Genomic DNA, 19,384 nt, shown 5'->3' on the forward strand with positions numbered 1-19,384 from the left:
GGAAGGGCTAAGGGAAACCAGTTAGGGATAATGTTTTATTCCAGAGCTTGCAATTGTGAGAAGGTATAACTCCCCTGGATCTGACGTGTACAGGGAGAAGATGGCTACTCAAACCTGGAGAGGAAAGGGAACTTGACAAGATCAATAGCCTTTAAAAGAGGAACCATTCAACCTATTGTGATCTAGCAGGGAGAGCCCCTAGAGTATATATTTTCTGACGTCCCTCTCTAGGGAGATTCCCACTGGCTGAACACAATCAGAAGCCAAAGGGCAAATGTGTTGTTTGATACAATCCTTATAGGTAAGTCCCCAGGCACAGAGAAGGTTGGAAAAAAAAAATAGAGAGTGAATCTGGAGAGCAAGTGGGAAATACTCAAGGTAGTAGTACTCTTGCTGCAGGTAACAGAAAATATAATCAAGCTAATCAAAGCAAACAAGGGAATTCATTAACTTACGTATCTTAAAAGTATAGGAGTAGCTCTATCTTCACGCCCAGCTCAGCTTGATCCAACATCTCAAAGGATGTCACTGGGATTCAGTATCTTTCCATCTCTCAGCTCTGTTCTCCTCCATGCAGACTTCACTCAAAGCCTCCATGTGGTGGCAAAATATCTGATGGTAATTTCAGCTTGATATTCCAAAAAATAATAATAATAATAATTTAATTTAATTAAACTAATAAAATTTAAAAAGGTGCTTTCAACACTTTAATAAGAGTTCCTGGGCTTGACTACTGTTGTCCTAAATCAAGTCACCTGCCCATTCCTAAGCCAATCGATTTAATCATTAAGTATTAAGCAAGATGATTGGCCTGTCCTGAGTCACATGCCTATCTTTAGACTCAATATTACAGGCCAACCACAGCCCAATGACAGAGAGTGGAGGAAGGGTGAGCCCTTGGGTACTGTTACCAAAACTAGGAAAAATAGATGCTAGGCAACCAAAAAACAACAAATAACCACTAAAGCCTACAGTACTGTATTTGGAATCTGATTCTCTTCTTAGCTCTCAAGTATCATGATGTTCAGGAATATATGAACCTACCAGTTTAGGCTAGGTAGCATTTAAAAATATGGTGACAACTTCTACCTTCTAATTTCCACATTTTATGCCAATAAAGACATGAAACAAATATTTATATCTATACATTTATATATAGATATATGTATATAAAACTTGCTATATGCAATAATTTGATTTGTTATTAAATATTTATATTGCCTTTCTTGATTTTATAAGTACTTTCCACAACATAAGCATTCTGTTTAGGCTGCTAATCCCTGAAAAAAGAAAGCCATTTCTATTTTTGTTGTTAGTCATATTTTCTTCCCAAACTCCTTCTATTGGCATAGGAGGATGAATTAATGAGTCAACTTGATGTTCGTTATAAAATGACACTTTGGGCTATATTACTCTGAAAAGGAAGTGTTCTTTCTTTCCCAAGACAAAAGGTTATGAAAACTAAAGATCACATAGTCACAGAAATTTAAAGTTGGAAATGTACAAGTTATTTTAGGTATTAAGAACCAATGAAATCCATGGCCGAGCACTGTGGCTCACACCTGTAATCCCAATACTTTGGGAGGCAAAGGTGGGTGATCACGAAGTCAGGAGTTCGAGACCAGCCTGGACTGTATGGTGAAACCCCATCTCTACTAAAAATATTAAAAGTTAGCCAGGTGTGGTGGTGCAGGCCTGTAGTCCCAGCTACTCAGGAGGGTGAGGCAGGAGAATCACTTGAACTCGGGAGGTAGAGGTTGCATTGAGCCAAGATCGTGCCACTGCACTCAAGCCTGGGCAACAGAGCGAGACTCTGTCAAAAAAAAAAAAAAATTTAAGTGTCCCTAAATTAGATAGCATTTTATAATAAAATCTTGTATAAATGTAAATTCATGTCCCAAAAACATTATAGTATGATGAGGTAACAATGGTAGAGCTGCTGTATTTTAACCAGGTACACTACTACATGAACTTGCAACCCACAGTGAATTTTTCCAAGTGAGTGGCAAGGAACTATTAGAACTGAGCTTAGATGTGTATTTTCCTTAAATTGTCCTGATGTTTAGCGAAGAAAAGCTTTAACCAAGTAGACATAGTATTCTGTTCTCTCAGATCACACTGATAGGGTAGATGGAGATTTTTATTGCAGTTGTGTATGTGCCGATAACACAAAGTGAAGTATGCAAGTATTTAATCATCACATCTTTAAAATGATAGAGAAGATCATTTCTTTTTAGCTGTCTATGATGCTTTTTTTTACCTTTCCTTTCAATAAGATACCTACATATTACTTTGTAAATTGCTTACCTACACAAAGTGCATTAGCTTCACATGAATTTGTTGGCTGGTTTCATATTTCTCTACAGAAATAAGTACATTTCTAAACTTATTCAGTAATGAATCTAAAGCTACATGTTTAGAAAAGCAATTGGGGAGCAGGATATCATTTTATTTTAGCCTGTTTGATGAAACAATCTGAGATGTACCAAAATAAATAGTGCACTTAGCACTATTTAAGATTGCCTTCTTTTTGCCCTCTTCCCCTTCCCTAGTTGTTGCTGAGCTGGGAGTCTTAACTAAATGCCACCATGCCATCCTGATAGAGGTTGTGTACTTTGAATTTTAACTCCTCATTCTTAGGAGCTGGTATCTTTGCAGATCATGTCTCCCCACTGTGTTGATAATCTACTGAGATGTGGCAGCATTTTCTTCTGATTTTCCCACGTCTTCCCGAAGGTTTTCCTCATCCTGGCTGAGGAAACAAATAGGTCTCCTCCAAGTCTGTTCAGTTCCCCTTTCTCACCTATATTCTGTGCCCTTTCTTTATTGTGGACACAGAGAAACATTCACTGCTTTTTTCCATACCTCTTGGACTCCACAGTGTCCCAGGGTTGTCAGCAGGTATTCATTGTTCTAAAGCATCCCTTATGCATTTTCTGATTCATTTCTTTCAAGTTGCCACAGCATGGTAAACCTCCGCAAGCCTACTAGAGCTCCAGAGAGAAAGTGTAAGACACAGAGACTAGACCCATCAGAGAAAGACGGGGAGAAGAAATTTACCTCTACTGTCTTCCTTCCTTGTACTTGCACCAGAATTTATTCCAAGGCAGAAACCAAGAGAAAAAAACAATGCCTAAGTTATTTTTCCTTTCTTCCATCTCCATTCCTACATTTTTTTTTTTAAGATGGATTCTTGCTCTGTTGCCAGGCTGGAGTGCAGTGGCGTGATCTCAGCTCACTGCACCCTCCTCCTCCCAGGTTCAAGCGATTCTCCTGCCTCAGCCTCCTGAGTAGCTGGGACTACAGGTGCGCACCACCACACCCAGCTAAATTTATGTATTTTTAGTAGAGATGGGGTTTCACCATGTTGGCCAGGATGGTCTCAATCTCTTGACTTCAAGATCCGCCAACCTCAGCCTCCCAAAGTGCTGGAATTACAAGCATGAGCCACTGCACCTGGCCTCAATTTTTATACATATTATAATAGCTCTTTAAAAGTCCAAGTCCATTAATTTTGCCTGTTTCTAAAACTGTTTCTATTAATGGATTTTTTAAACCTGGTTATGGATCACATTTTCATGGTTTTTTTTTTTTTGCATGTCTAGTAACTTTTGATATCTATATATATATTGGATATGTTGAATTGCATTGTCTGTTTTGAAACTTCCTTTGCAACTTTGTTAAGAAGGGTCTAGAAGAGATTTTACTGTAAGGCTAGTTTTAGCCCTTCTTCTTAGGGCTAAAACCAAAAACGGGTATGGCCTTTTGGGGATCTCTAATGAATTGCCTGAGTGTTCCACAGGGTCTTTCCACGCTAGTTGTTCAGCCCTGTGAAATTCTGATACTTGTTCAGCTTATAGCTTCCCAGTAGTTGCTCTTTCCCTGGTCATTGTTCTTTGGTCTTGTGGAGTCTCACCCTATATTTGTGCAGATTAGTAAGCAAATACTCAAAAGGAACCTCTGCAGATTTCTGGAGTTCTTTCCCTGCTTAGCTCTCTCCTCTTTGGTCTTCTACCCATAAATTTCAGCTGTTTGTGCCTCTCCAAACTCTAATATCTGTCTCATCATCTCAGCAAGGCTGCCATGCTCTGTCTGGGTTTCACCTCTCTGCACCTTTGCCCAATAAGTGCCTCTAACCAGAAAACTCCACAATAATAACAGTTATCTAGTTTATTTTTTTCTCTCAGATGGTGAAACACTTCATGACCTGTTGTCCGATATCTGAAAGCAGTTGTTTCATATAATTTTGTTTCCTTTCTGTGGCAGGAGATTTGTTGATGGCGGAAGCATTAGTCTTGTACCAGTTACTCAGTCATAGTTGCAATTAAGAGTCAAGGCTTTTGATTTTCTTCATGTATACTATTATTTACAGTCCCTAAAACAATAGTTACCCTTCTATGGTAAGTGCCCAACTGAGAAAAAGATCATCATTTAATCACGCAGACCAGGAAAAAAAATCAATAATTCTTAAGTCATGCCGCCATACCTTATCCCCAGTTGCCATGGGTCTGCAAACCAGATTTGTCAAATTTTGTTACTACTGCAATGACTTTAATCCAGGTATGTGACATGGTAAGATAGGGCTGGAAGACTGATTGACAATACAGGACAAAAGATAACTTACTGGAACAGAGGAAGAAGATGGGTACAGGAGCTAGAAATGACTTCCAGAAGAAAAAAAAAAAGGAATTAAATACTGTTCTTTTCTAATTAAACTGAAAAGAGTTCCTTAAAGAGCTGGTATTTGATCACTTCATGGTCTTTGGGAAAACAAAACATAGTGTGTGGAAAAGAGTAAATGGATGCTAAAGTGAGGAAGACCTAAAAGAATTTTCATCCCTCCCTCCAAGACCTAAGATGTGACATGGTAGGGCTAGCCTTAGAGAGGAAGTGTGTCATATGCCCCAAATGAACATGGGTCTTGCATGGATCTTAGAGAAACTGAAACGAACACCTATGATAGAGTTTTAGGAAAACTGAAAGTTGCATACAACCTAAATGGACAAGTATGCCAAAAATATCACATATGAGTTCTCAGAACAGATAAGTCATCAATGTTTGAAAAAGACAAACGGTTTTGTAAAAGACAGACTTCCCAGAAAAATCTTAGCAGCAATATGCTGTCAATCCACTTAGTATTATCTATATAAAACATATTTTTGTTTAATCATTTTTAATAGAATCATAAGAAAATCTGTCTCCCAGTTCAACTCCCTTGTTTCCATGAACGCTGGGAAAAGAGTGTATGTAAACCAAGACTATTCCGTAAAACAAATATCCTAGTAAATGCTACAGAAATTTCACTGATATAGTTTGCACAACACTAGCTCCAAGGGTCCTACAGAGACTATTTTGTTATGCAATTTAGAAAATGAGTTATCTTTAATTCAGCCTGAAATAAAAGGCAATGGCAATGGCTTAGAAATATTTTAATTATACAGATATAGTCAAGGTGATATTTATTATTGTGAAATTATACTATTTTATTGTGAATTTTTTTCTTCCCTAAATCTTTAAATTATAAAAGGGTACTAGTTATTTTATTCTGTGGAGCCGATGGAAGCTATAAAAAACAGTATACTTTTCCTTTCATATCCAAGTCCATAGGTTTAGAATTAAGGAACATTCCTCAGGATGAAAGCAAAACATCAGCAATAACCACTCACACTATCTTTTTTCAACTGGGATTTTTCTATGACTTGTTCATTACTGAATTCCCAGCACCTACAGCTATTTGGAACAAGGAGATAGTCAAATAAACGTTAGGTGAATTTCTGAGTTACAATTCTCATATTGATGCTAGTCACTATGATGCCAATGAAAATGGATACAATAAATTCTGGATTATTGGCTAATAAAAAGTCTCAGAAAAAAATAATAAAAACATAGCCAAACAACTTTCCTAACATAATGGTGTTTCTTTTGTTTGTTAGGAACAAACAAAAGAAATGTGGCCACAGAAATAGACATGAAATGGGTAACGGCAAAAATCTAGGCTGCCACAATTAGGAATGATCTTCGATAGCTCAGAAAAGGAAGTCACCTGGAGTAAATGACCCATGCAAAATTAGTCATAGCATGACCCCAAATTTTTTACTCAGTGCTCAACACATACATTATTTTTCAGAAACCACCATGGATGATAAGGAATATCTTTAAGTTCTATAACTTGAAAGTGGCAAAATAAAAAAGCATTATAAGCTTAGAAATTTTGTTGATAAAGGCCTTTAAATGAACTTACAGCAATTTGAGACCAAAAGACTATGAAATTACAGCAATTTGAGACCAAAAGACTATGAAATCTCTACCATTCATATTATAACTCTGATATAAGTAAGAAATGATGATGCAACTCAGATATTGGCTGTGTATAAGTGTGAAACCCAGTAGATTAAACGAGGCAGAATTTCTATACATTCCTAGTTACTTCAGCTGTTCCTCAAATCATGTGATTTCCAGCTGCTTCACCATCATGGGGTTGTAATGCTTTAAATAGGCTGCATTGTCTTAAAATATGGCATTGAAGTAGGACATAATTGCAATGGTTAATTATATGTCAACTTGGCTGGGCCACGGTGCCCAGATATGTAGTCACACATTATTCTAAATGTTTCTGTGAGGGTGTTTTGGGGGGTGAGATTAACATTTAAATTGGTAAACTTTGAGTAAAGCACATTGCCCTCCATCATCTGGGTAAGGCCTCATCCAGCTAGCTGAAGACCTGAATAGAACAAAAGATTGACCTCCACCAAGAAAGAGGGCCATCTACCAGCAGATAGCCTTCAGACTTAAACTGCAGCATTAGCTTTTCCTTGGTCTCCAGCTTGCCAACCTACCCTGTATGTTTTGATTTGTCAGCCTCCTAAATCACATGAGCCAATTCCTTAAAATAAATTTCCTTCTAAATATACATATACCCATCTTATTGGTTCTGTTCCCCTGAAGAACCATAATACAAGAAATATGCAGATATTTGTCCCATAAGCATGGACTACCACAGAGAGACTATCCCTAGTCACAGATACCCATTTTCCCCACTCGGTCACCACCACCAGAATGTGACTGCTGAAGGCCGTGCACACCACCTGGGTGGGGACCCCGCACACCACCTCTGTCTTCTGTTTTGATATCACCAATGGCGTGTCTTCCATGGCGGGGCTCTTCAGTGGCAGCTTTAATTTAGGTTAAAAAGAAAGGGGAGGAAAAGGAGTCAAACAGTACAGCCTTGGGACTCCCAAAAAAGTAGCACCAGGCATTGAAACAGAAACGCAAGGAGGCGCATTCAAAAGAGGCCAGGCGCAGTGGCTCATGCCTGTCATCCCAGCACTTCGGGAGGCTGATACAGGACAGTCGCTCAAGGCCAGGAGTTCAAGACCAGCGTGGCCAACACAGCAAGACCCCCCACCTGGATCTCCACAAAAAAAAATACAAAAAAAATTAAAAATCAGCCAGGTGCGCCTGTGGTCCCAGTTACTCAGGAGGCTGAGGCGGGAGGATCGCTTCAGTCTGGCAGGTCGAGGCTGCAGTGAGCCGTGATCACACCACTGCACTCCAGCCCGGGTGGCAGAGCGAGACCCTGTCCCTAAAAAATAAAACAGGAGCAGGGCTGCCCATATAGACTGCACCTGGGGCTTTCTGGGTTAGGGGATAGACTTGCACGTTCACACTGCCAGGCCGGGCAGTGACTTCCTGCCCCTCGGCCTTGCCGCCGCCCCAGCCCTGCAGCGGAGGGCCTAGGACCCCCACAACAAGTGGTGCCGAGGCCGGCCAGGCTACGGAGGACGCAGTTGCCTGGGGAGGACCGCGAATACCCCCGCTTACCAAGCCGGCCGGCATTAGATTCTTATAGGAGCGAATACCCTACTGTGAACTGCACATGCAAGGGATCTAGGTTGCATGCTCCTTATGAGAATCTAATGCCTGATAATCTGTCACTGTCTCCCATCATCCCCAAAGGGGACCATCTAGCTGCAGGAAAATAAGCTCAGGGCTCCTGCTGATTCCACATTATGGTGAGTTGTATAATTATTTCATTGTATATTACAATGTAATAGTAATAGAAAAAAGAGCACAATAAATGTAATGCACTTGAATTACAAAACCATCCCCACTGCCCCAGTCCATGGAAAAATTGTCTTCCATGAAATCGGTCCCTGGTGCCAAAAAGGTTGGGGATTGCTGACTTAAAGGTAACCTCTCCAGCCATCATTTGCTGTGTGAGGGAGAGGGGGCTGGAGACAAAAAGGAAAATACATTACTTGGTTGAGTTCTCAGTATCTTCCTGTCTATTTTATATATTGGGCTTCCACTTTAAGAAAGTTAAAACAAAATTGAAAGCAGTTTTCAAATATACACACACATAGCAGCAGTCATATTCTCAATATATTTGCTATTAATCAGTTACATATTTACCTATGCATACATGTGTATTTTATATATTATATAAGTGTGTGTGTGTGTGTGTGTGTTTGTGTATAAAGAAAGAGAGATTAAAGAGAGAAAGAAAAAGATGACAGGTAAGCAGAGTTTTTTATTGTCTTAGAAGAAATACACATGCAGAGGAAATGAATGCATAAGATTACATAGTTTGATGAAATTATTCATTAAAAATACCCAACAGGCTGCTTTTGTTCTTATTTTGGGCTCACAAACAAGCTTCTGACTGAAGCTGGCTTTCCACAGGAGAATATATTGATACTTAATATGAGTTTCTGATTCACATAACATTTATAGTTCACCCTCAATATATTGTCAACGTGATTTCTAAATCAGTGTTTAATTTGGTTAGTGTGTATCAGCATGTCGAGCCTTACTTGAATTTCTGCACTTGAAAAACTAAGGATCAGTGTCCAGAACTCAATCTACCTCATGGAACTGCCACACTAAGACTTCCAAACAGTGATCAGCCAATCTCTCCCTGTGACTTCTGTGGCTGGTCCCTTTTCTAACTACAACTAAAGGAACTATAAAGAATCTCATTCATTTAAAGAGATCAGCCACAGTAGGAAGCCACACTTACCAGTACTGCAATACAATAGGAAAATAACTTCATACTGATTTCATAGAAAAAGAAGCACACTGACACTGACTTAAAGAGAGACATGCAGTTTTAGCACCTGAACTGTTTTCATCATAGAACAATGAATGTTAAGGGTTAGATCTCAAAGTTCATCTCATCCAATCCCTTAGTTTTAAAGGTGGCAAGAGAGGCATGGAAGATTAGATTATTTACTCAAAATACAGCTGGGACTTCTGGGCTAAGCTCTGTCCACTATGATAACTCCCTATTTCATAATTGCTCACTTTTTTTTTTTTTGAGACAGAGTCTTGCTCTGGTTGCCCAGGCTGGAGTGCAATGGCGCGATCTCAACTCATCGCAACCTCTGCCTCCTGGGTTCAAGCGATTCTCCTGCCTCAGCCTCCCGAGTGGCTGGGATTACAGGCATGCGCCACCACACCCGGCTAATTTTATATTTTTAGTAGAGATGAGGTTTCTTCATGTTGGTCAGCCTGGTCTCAAACTCCTGACCTCAGGTGATCCGCCTGCTTCGGCCTCCCAAAGTGCTGGGATTACAGGTGTGAGCCACAGTGCCTGGCCCTACACTCTTAATCTTCTTGCAGCTGTTGAAACTTCTTATTCTATGCAATGATAGGTAAATTTTAAAATGAAATTATGTTTGCTAAGAAATAAGAAGACATCCTATAATACTTTCTCCCTTTTATTATGAGCAATAGGTATTTAATCAATTCCTACCTAGATAACAGCCAAAGTGATACTTTTATAATGAAAGTCATAATGTGCCCTCCTCCTTAAAACCCTGAAGCTACTCCCAACCACTAACAGTAAAAGCCAAGTTCTTGCAATGGCCTACAAAGCCCCATACCTCCATCCTCCATGCTTACTCTGTTCCTGCCACACCGTCTTCCTCGCTATTTCTCAAATACATCAAATACCTTCCTGTCTCAGAACTCTTGCATTGGTTGTTCCCTCTGCCTGGAACTCTTTTCCCTCCAACAGGTTGAATGACTAACACCTCATCTACTTCAAATCTTTGCTCAAATGTCACCTTCTTAATGAGATCTGCTGTAGTAACTATTTAAAACTACCACACCCAGGCCAGGCGCGGCAGCTCACGCCTGTAATCCCAGCACTTTGGGAGGCCGAGGAGGGCGGATCATGAGGTCAGGAGATCGAGACCATCCTGGCTAACACGGTGAAACCCCATCTCTACTAAAAATACAAAAAATTAGCCGGGCATGGTGGCAGGGCGCCTGTAGTCCCAGCTACTCGGGAGGCTGAGGCAGGAGAATAGCGTGAACCCAGGAGGCAGAGCTTGCAGTGAGCCGAGATTGACCCACTGCACTCCAACCTGGAGCAAGACTCCGTCTCAAAACAAAAAAATATTAAATAAATAAATACATAATTAAAAAAAAAACTACCACACCCATCTCCCTGTACTTCCAATGCCCCTTACCCTGACTTACTTCTTTCTCTATAGGATCTATCACCTTCTAATACATGCACTATATCATTTACTTATTTATTATATTTGTTACTCATCATATGTCTCCCTCCAGAATATAAACGCCATAGAGGCAGGGAGGTTGGTGTATTTTTTTCACTATTATATTCCTAACATCTAAAATACAGCCTAAGCCTCAAACATTTATTAAATGAATAAATTAATGCATTCGGCAATTTGACCATTATGTCTACAGATAATCAAACGCTATGTCTAATGTGGCCCAGATCAAGGTTAAATCATTTCCCTGATATACTGGATCTTCCAATGAATTCCATTAAGAAGGGCAATATACTAAGCCACTAATATATTTCTACTCCCCGAAATTCTCCTTTAGTGCTGCCATCAATAAAACAAAAAAGAATGTGTTTAAAAATTAGAAGATGACCCAAAAAGTGGGTGAAGGACATAAACAGACACTTCTCAAAAGAAGACATTTATGCAGCCAAAAAACACGTGCAAAAATGCTCATCATCACTGGCCATCAGAGAAATGCAAATCAAAACCACAATGAGATACCATCTCACACCTGTTAGAATGGCGATCATTAAAAAGTCAGGAAACAACAGGTGCTGGAGAGGATGTGGGGAAATAGGAACACTTTTACACTGTTGGTGGGACTGTAAACTAGTTCAACCATTGTGGAAGTCAGTATGGCGATTCCTCAGGGATCTAGAACTAGAAATACCATTTGACCCAGCCATCTCATTACTGGGTATATACCCAAAGGACTATAAATCATGCTGCTATAAAGACACATGCATGCTATGTTTATTGTGGCACTATTCACAATAGCAAAGACTTGGAACCAACCCAAATCTTCAACAACGATAGACTGGATTAAGAAAATGTGGCACATATACACCATGGAATACTATGCAACCATAAAAAATGATGAGTTCATGTCCTTTGTAGGGACATGGATGAAACTGGAAATCATCATTCTCAGCAAACTATCGCAAGAACAAAAAACCAAACACCGCATGTTCTCACTCATAGGTGGGAATTGAACAATGAGAACACATAGACACAGGAAGGGGAACATCACACTCCAGGGACTGTTGTGGGGTGGGGGGAGGGGGGAGGGATAGCATTAGGGATATACCTAATGCTAAATGACGAGTTAACGGGTGCAGCACACTAATATGGCACATGTATACATATGTAACAAACCTGAACATTGTGCACATGTACCCTAAAACTTAAAGTATAATAATAATAAAATAAAAAAAGAAAAAAAAATTAGAAGATGACCAATTGCTTTTATTTTAAAGGAATGTCTAAATTGCATTTAAAAAATTGAAGCAATCCAGAATGTATTGACAAAGAATACTATTTATTTAGCATTAAACTTTCAATTCTTTTGATGATAATCCTGACATGTTCTCTGTTATAGCATTCTGAGAAATTGCTACAAAACAAGAATCTAAGAATCTAAGAGGTGTGTGTGTGTGTATGTGTCTTTATGAGCAGTCATGACCAAGAACCTGATGATAAACACCTTAACCTATTCCATATCAGTATTACATACATCTTTCGAATTTTTTTCTAACAATCATGATAGATTTAATCTGAAATATCTTCATTCTATTTCCTCATCCTTTTTGTAAAGAAAGACAAACATGAAAGAAATGCTAGCTGAGACTAGCACTGCAGATAGTCACTACAACTGGTCAAAAGTTGCACATCTCCAGGAATGCCACATACATTGAACATGGATTACAGTGTATCACTACTCTGGCCCCTTGTCCTGGAGTTGTGCAATATTCACCTCTGGGTCTGTTTAGAACCACGTTGAATTGAAACTGAAATCAGTAATCTTTCTTCTTAGAAAAAAATAACTCAAGATTACTAAGTTAATCAATTCTAATGAGATATGAACTGATTTAAATTAAAATAATATCCTCAAAACATTTATCAGTCACTAAAACGTGGAGACAGTGTTAGAGATAAAATTATCCCAAAATGACTGTATATAATAGGGTCACAGTTCCCCATCCCTAAATCCTTGTTTAGTTAGCAGGTTTTCTGGTGAAGGACATAAAACTGGATACCATGATGATCTTACAGCACCCTCAAGTGGATTAGACTGACAATGGTTTTTTTTTTCTTGAGGAAAGGTGTTGGTCTGTGATATGAAAAAGAAATAGAAGCTGGGAGAATCTTTTCAAACAAAAACTATTGGAATGAATGAAGATGAGCCAACTCTTATCAGAAGGGCTTGCAGTTCGAATTATTCCTCTAACAATGGGGATGGATATTTGGCTGAGTTAGCCATATTTTCCATTTAGTATTCCTCACTCTTTCTTGAGTCACTTCAGGACAGCTTTGAATAGAGTGTTAAACATAGATAGCTACCTTATGTGGTAGCAAATTTGTAATCTAAACCTTTTACACCATGTGCTTAGGAATGAAATCAAGTGGCCCCATTATGGGAAAAAAAAAGGAGTTCAAGGTGATCTTTAGATAATAACATAATAACGGATATTTGTATTAGCCAGAGTTCACCAGAGAAACCGACAACAGGAGATACACATACACACACACACACACACACACACACACTATGAAGACTTAGCTCATACAATTATACAGGAATATGGAGGCTGAGAAGTCTTGGGATCAGCCATCTGCAAGCTGGAGACCCACGAAGGCTGCTGGCATAATGTAGTCTGAGTCCAAAGGCCAAGGAAAGCCAATGATATAAATCCTACTTTGAGGGCAAAAGAAGATGAAATGAGATGTCCCAGCTCAAACAGTGGGGCCAAAAAGGGGCACATTTTCCCTACTTTTGCCTTTTATTCTATTCAGGCCCTGAATTGATTTTTTTTTTTTTTTTTTTTGAGACAGGGTCTCACTCTGTCGCCCAGGCTGGGAAAGGCTCACTGCAGCCTCAATCTCCCAGGCTCAGATGATCCTCCCACCTCAGCCTCCTGGGTAGCTGGAACTACAGGCATGTGACACCACACCTGGCTAATTTTTGTATTTTTGGTGGAGACAGGGTTTTGCCATGTTGCCAAGGCTGGTCTCAAACTCCTGGGCTCAAGCAATCCGCTCTCCTGGCCCTCCCGAACTGCTAGGATTACAGGCATAAGCCACTGATCCTGGCCCCTCAGTGGATTTGATGATGACCAACTACATTGTGGATGGCAATCTACTTTACTGAGCCCACCAATTCAAATGCCAATGTCATCTGGAAACACTCTCACAGACACAGCCAAAAATAGTCTTTAACCAACTATCTGGACATCCCCTGATCCAGTGAAGATGACACATAAAATTAACTACAGGTTGAGCATCCCTACTCCAAAAATCCAAAATCCAAAATGCTCCAAAGTTGGAAACTTTTTGAGCACTCACATGATGCCATAAGTGGAAAATTCCACACCTGACCTCATGTGGTAGATTCCAGTCAAAATGTAGGAACATGACACCATGTTTACTCAGCGTCCCAAGGAGAAAATAAAATTACCTTCAAGTTGTGGGTATAAGGTGCATATAAAACATAAATGAATTTTTTGTTTAGACTTGAGTCCCCAACGTATCTCATTATATATATGCAATTATTCTAAAATCTCAAATTCAAAACACTCTGGTCCCAACCAGTTCAGATAAGGGATACCTGACCTATGTCATAATTTTTTTAAATAAAATAAATTCCATACATATATTTTAAAGCTACATCCTTAAAGAGCATGGTTTCACTGACCCTCTAAATGGCATGGTATGGTAGAAAGAGTACTAGATACACAGCTAGACAACATGTATTCTAAAGTTAGTTTTTGAAAAACAAAAGCATGTATTAACCTCTCCATATTTGTTTCTTCATTTTTAAAATGGCAGAGTAGAAAAAGCAGAGGCTACTAGTTGGTGGCTTCTTAGTGTATTAGTCAACACCCTTGGTTCCAAACTACAGATTTCCTCCATCTGGCTTAAGCAACAAAAAGGGACTATTTTCGGAAAATAAAGAGAGTAATTGCAGAATAACAAAGTTGGGGAACTGGCACTACCTGACTTCAAGACTTACTATAAAGCTATAGTAATTAAGACAGTGTGGTATTGGCAAAAGAATAGATAGATAGGTCAATGGAACAGAATAAAGAGCCCAGAAATAGACCAACATAATACATAAGTACCGTCAACTGATCTTTAACAAAAGTAAAAAGGCACTACAACAGAGAAAAGAGATATTCTTTTCAGCCAATAGTGCTGGAACAACTGGACATCCATATGCAAAAAAATGAATCTATACACAGGTCTTACATCATTCACAAAATTAACTCAAAATGGATTATAGATCTAAATGTAAAATGCAAAACTATAAAACTCTTAGAAGATAACATAGAAGAAAATCTAGATGACTTTGGGTTTGGTGATGACTTTTTAGATACAATACCAAAGTCATGATCCATAAAAGAAAAAAAAAACTGATAAGCTGGATTTCATTAAAATTAAAAATTTCTACTCTGCAAAAGATACCACTGGGAGAACATAAAGATAATCCACAGGCCAAGAGAAAATATTTGCAAATATATGTATACATACACACACACAAAAAAAAATTCTTAAAACTCAACAATAAGAAAACATACAACCCAATTAAAAAACGGGCCAAAGACCTTAACAGACACCACACCAAAGAAGATATATAGATGGCAAATAAGCATATAAAAAGATGCTCCACATCATATATCATCAAGCGAATGCAAATGGAACTAACAATGAGATACCACTACACATCTATTAGAATGGCCAAATTTCAGCACCCTGACATCAAACACCAGTGATGATGTGGAGCAACAGGAACCCTCATTAATTGCTGATGGGAATGTAAAATGGTACAGCCACTCTGAAAGACAGTTTGGTGCTTTTTCACAAAACTAAACATACTCTTACCACACAACCCAGAATTTGCACTCCTATGCAAAAGAGTTGAAAACTTATGTTCACCAACAATATGCACATGTATGTTTATAGCAGCTTTGTTCATAATTGCCAAAACTTGGAAGAAATCAGTATATCCTTCAATAGGATAATGAATAAATTGTTATATAAATCCAGCAAATTGAATACTATTCAGCACTAAAGATAAATGAGCTATCAAGCCATGAAAAGACATGGAGGAAACTAAACTGCATATTACTAACAAGCCAGTCTGAAAATGCTGTGTTCTATATGATCTCAGATATATAACATTCTGGAAAAGGCAAAAATACGGACACAGTAAAAAAATCAGTGGTTGTCGGGGTTCCAAGGAGAAAAATAGACAGAGCACAGAGGATTTTTAGGGTAATGAAACTTTGTAATACCCTATAATGGTGAATACATCATTACACATTTGTCCAAGCCCACAGAATGTATGACACCAAGAATGAAACCACGACAAACTATGGACGTTGGATGATAGAGAGGTGTCAATGTAGGTTCATCAATTTAACAAATGTACCACTCAGGTGGGGGATATTGATAATGAGGGAAGCTATGCATGTGTGTGGGTAGGGGATACATGGGAAACTTTTTACTTTCTCCTCACTTTTGCTTTTAACCCAAAATTGCTCTAAAAAATAAAGTCCATTTTTTCTAAAAAGAAGACAGCCTTTAAAAGATACTGAAAAATTAAAGTTAGAAGTGTCGTAATAGACTTCTAGTACCTTATTTGGTACCCACCATCCCTGACACACACACTCCAACCCTAACCCCCGCCTAAGGTGAGGCCTTGTTGAAACTGTTGGCATCAGGATCAAGAACCAGAAACAATCTATCTATAAATATTTCTCATAAAGTCATGGATTATTTGTAGATCCTTAACAATTGGTTATAAATGTTTCCGAGATGTAAAAAAAAAGACTTTATCTTTTGCAGATTATGTCACTAGCTGCACAAGTTATTTGTGGAAACGGGAGATCCAAGAAAAGCTACAATGAGATATGCTGCTTCTCCCACTTCTTTATGTGGCTACCCTGCTTCACCTAAGTTTCTGTGTTCTTTGCTAAAGAAATCAGGAATTTACTCTGTGTGTGTGGGTGTATGTGTGTGTGTTGTACCCACAGAGAGGCACCAGGGGTTTCTTCCCACCAATCTATAGCCTACCTGAAATGACACGCTTACATAACCAAATGTCTATAATTAAAATATCCCTACCTACCTCCATTTCACACTTGCTGTCTCCAGAATGTATCTTGCTTTTTCACACCTCTACTTCTTTAATTATATTGCCCTCTGTGCCTGGACTGCACATAGGTGCCTCCCCCTCTCTCCTTTTACCCCCAGCAACTCCCACTACCTCACTTCACAAAGAAGAGGGATCTATGCAGACACTCTAGTAGGTGTCCACAATAGCACTTACCACTGTACCATATTTGTTTCTTCTTATGTCTAATCCTGTGTTGGACTGTGAGCCACTCAAGAACCAGAGTTGTTTTCTTCACCTTTATATCTCTAGGCTCTAGAGTGTTTATTAAATAATGTACATATGTGTTTATTTAGAAATTGAATTTAACATTTACAATAAAAACAGGCACAGGAACCAGACATCAAAGATCTGACTGCTTTAGATGTCCTACCTTCTTCCCTCAACCCCATCCTACACTTTCCTGTCCCTCTCCTCAACATATTCATTTAGTTATTTATATTGCTTAATCTGGAAAGTTTCTCGAAAAAGATATCTTTTAAGGTAAGGCAAGAAGTAAAAAAGAAAAACAGTATTTTCTTCCTCGCCCACTTGAGAAGCCTCACATGTGGGACTAGTTTTTCTAAAATGAGAAGCAAAGCTAGTCCCATTTCCTTTCCTCACTCCCTCCAATCCCATGTCAAAGATCCAGTGCTCTGTCCCCTTCAAAGTCAAAGGGGTGTCTGTCTCAAAAGAAAATGAACTCAAATACACCTGTAATTGTAAAAGGCTTTATCCTCTGCAATGGGAGTAGTATTCCGGAAGTAAAGAATAAGACTGCCTTCGGCACCCAACTAATGTGGCTACTTCCACATAAGGAACTAACCAAAGACAGAAAATCCCACCCTGAGTTTTGAGTACATTTGTTTAAAGTTCATTTCTTCTGTCACTACTATACAAAAAATATCACTCTTGATAAATGCTGCTTACCCCCTAAAAGGAGCTGCTTTCTATGTTCATGGCCATTTTAGATGTTCAAGATATGAGGTGGGGGAGGGTTATCCTAGTATTGGAATTAGGAAGAAGTATAGACAGATACCACAGTGATAAAACCATGTGCTACTAAAGAATGGCCTCAGAAGGTGACATTCCCAGGCTAAGTATCATTGTTTGGCATCTGGTTCTCAAACACTGGTTTCTTAGTCCCTCCAAAAAATGAGTTCCTTGATCACAGAATGACTCTAACACAAATCACATACTTACCAAGATGTCTATAATCATTTTTAGTGGTCAGCTTTCCTTTTCAGTGACAGCACTCTTTCCTAAAAACAACCATTCTTTACAGTTATGGCTTAAAACAAGTCAGTCTGTACCATTTATTAAAGTGGATATGCCTATAGAAGCTTGAAAATTTATTTATTTATTTATTTATTTATTTATTTATTGAGACGGAGTCTCCTGCCGGCACCCAGGCTGGAGTGCAGTGGCGCGATCTCGGTTCATTACAACCTCCGCCTCCAGAGTTCAAGAGATTCTCGTGCCTTAGCCTCCCGAGTAGCTGGGACTACAGGCATGAGCCACCAGGCTCGGCTAATTTTTTATATTTTTAGTAGAGACGGGGTTAGGCCATGGTGGCCAGGCTGGTCTCTGAACTCCTGACCTCAAGTGATCCCCCCTCGGCCCCCCAAAGTACTGGGATTACAGGTGTGGGCCACTGCGCTAAGCCCAAATTTATCTTTTACAGTTGCATTCTTGTTTGTTGCATTTTCTCAAGTCTTAATAAACTGTTTACCTATTTGCCTGGGTTTTCCACAAAACAGTGTGGCGATATCGATTATGTTCTGGGCTAGATCTCCTATACAAAAGTGGTAACACAGTGAAGGGCAAGTTGATTTCCTCAAAGACACATGGTGGGAAGTGGGGAGACTAACTGCCACCGTTTATTTCTGTTCAAGAGGACTATACTGAACTATTTACACTGAACATATTTAAATGGTATAAATTTTATACTGGAATAAAACGAAGCTACATGATCTCAAAATTAGGGTTAGTTAGACCTTCTATATGATAAAATACTCAAACCAGCAACTCTGCCTGAGAAGATCAATTAATACTTCGTTTGGAATCCTAACTCTAGCCTCTTACTAGCTGTGTGACATTGAGCAATTTACTGAGACTCTCTGAGCATGTTTCCTCGTTTTCTAAAATGAAAAAGTACAATAGCTACCGTAGTGGTTAGGTTCTCAAGCCAATAAGTAAGGGGATGGGGGACCTAAGTTGAAATTCCCTTTGAAAATCACTTGAATTGTCCATAAGAACAGTATATTGACTTTTGCGTACACATCACCATACAGTAAGTCTCACAGACACTAAATTTTGAGCAACCATTGAGATAAACTAAATAAGAAATGCATGTGTTCATTAGTTATTGTAAAACTTGAATGGCATATGCACATGTGGAGACATTAAAGCCATCCTGGTTTTAGAATTCACAATCACTAACAGTAAATGGGGTATGGATGGAGAACACCACTACAGGTGCTTAACAAATATCCGTGTCCTTCCTTTCTTCTGCCCTTTAAACCACCTGGAAACCTTCCCGGGGCAGCCGGTTGAATGGGGTTACGCCAGAGACATAGGTATTGATTTATGCAGAGAGTACTTCGAGGGAAGAAGCTTGGAGACTCGTATAGGGTTCTTACCCTGGCACTGGCACTTAGAAGCACCTTGATGAATACGAAAAGGAATTATT

The 19,384-nt window shown here is 39.0% G+C and overlaps 1 long non-coding RNA gene across 1 annotated transcript in view; it reads right to left on the bottom strand.

The window, feature by feature from the left end:
* The window catches only part of LOC134733129 (uncharacterized), a 19,585-nt gene continuing 201 nt past the window's right edge, over positions 1–19,384 (bottom strand). The window contains exons 2-3 of the long non-coding RNA XR_010116666.1: positions 456–628; positions 1–114 (exon numbers count right to left, since the gene is read on the bottom strand). This is a non-coding gene — a long non-coding RNA (uncharacterized lncRNA). The remainder of the gene's footprint in view (positions 115–455; positions 629–19,384) is intronic.

This window comes from Symphalangus syndactylus, chromosome 17, assembly GCF_028878055.3.
Source record: "Symphalangus syndactylus isolate Jambi chromosome 17, NHGRI_mSymSyn1-v2.1_pri, whole genome shotgun sequence".
NCBI lineage: Eukaryota > Metazoa > Chordata > Mammalia > Primates > Hylobatidae > Symphalangus > Symphalangus syndactylus.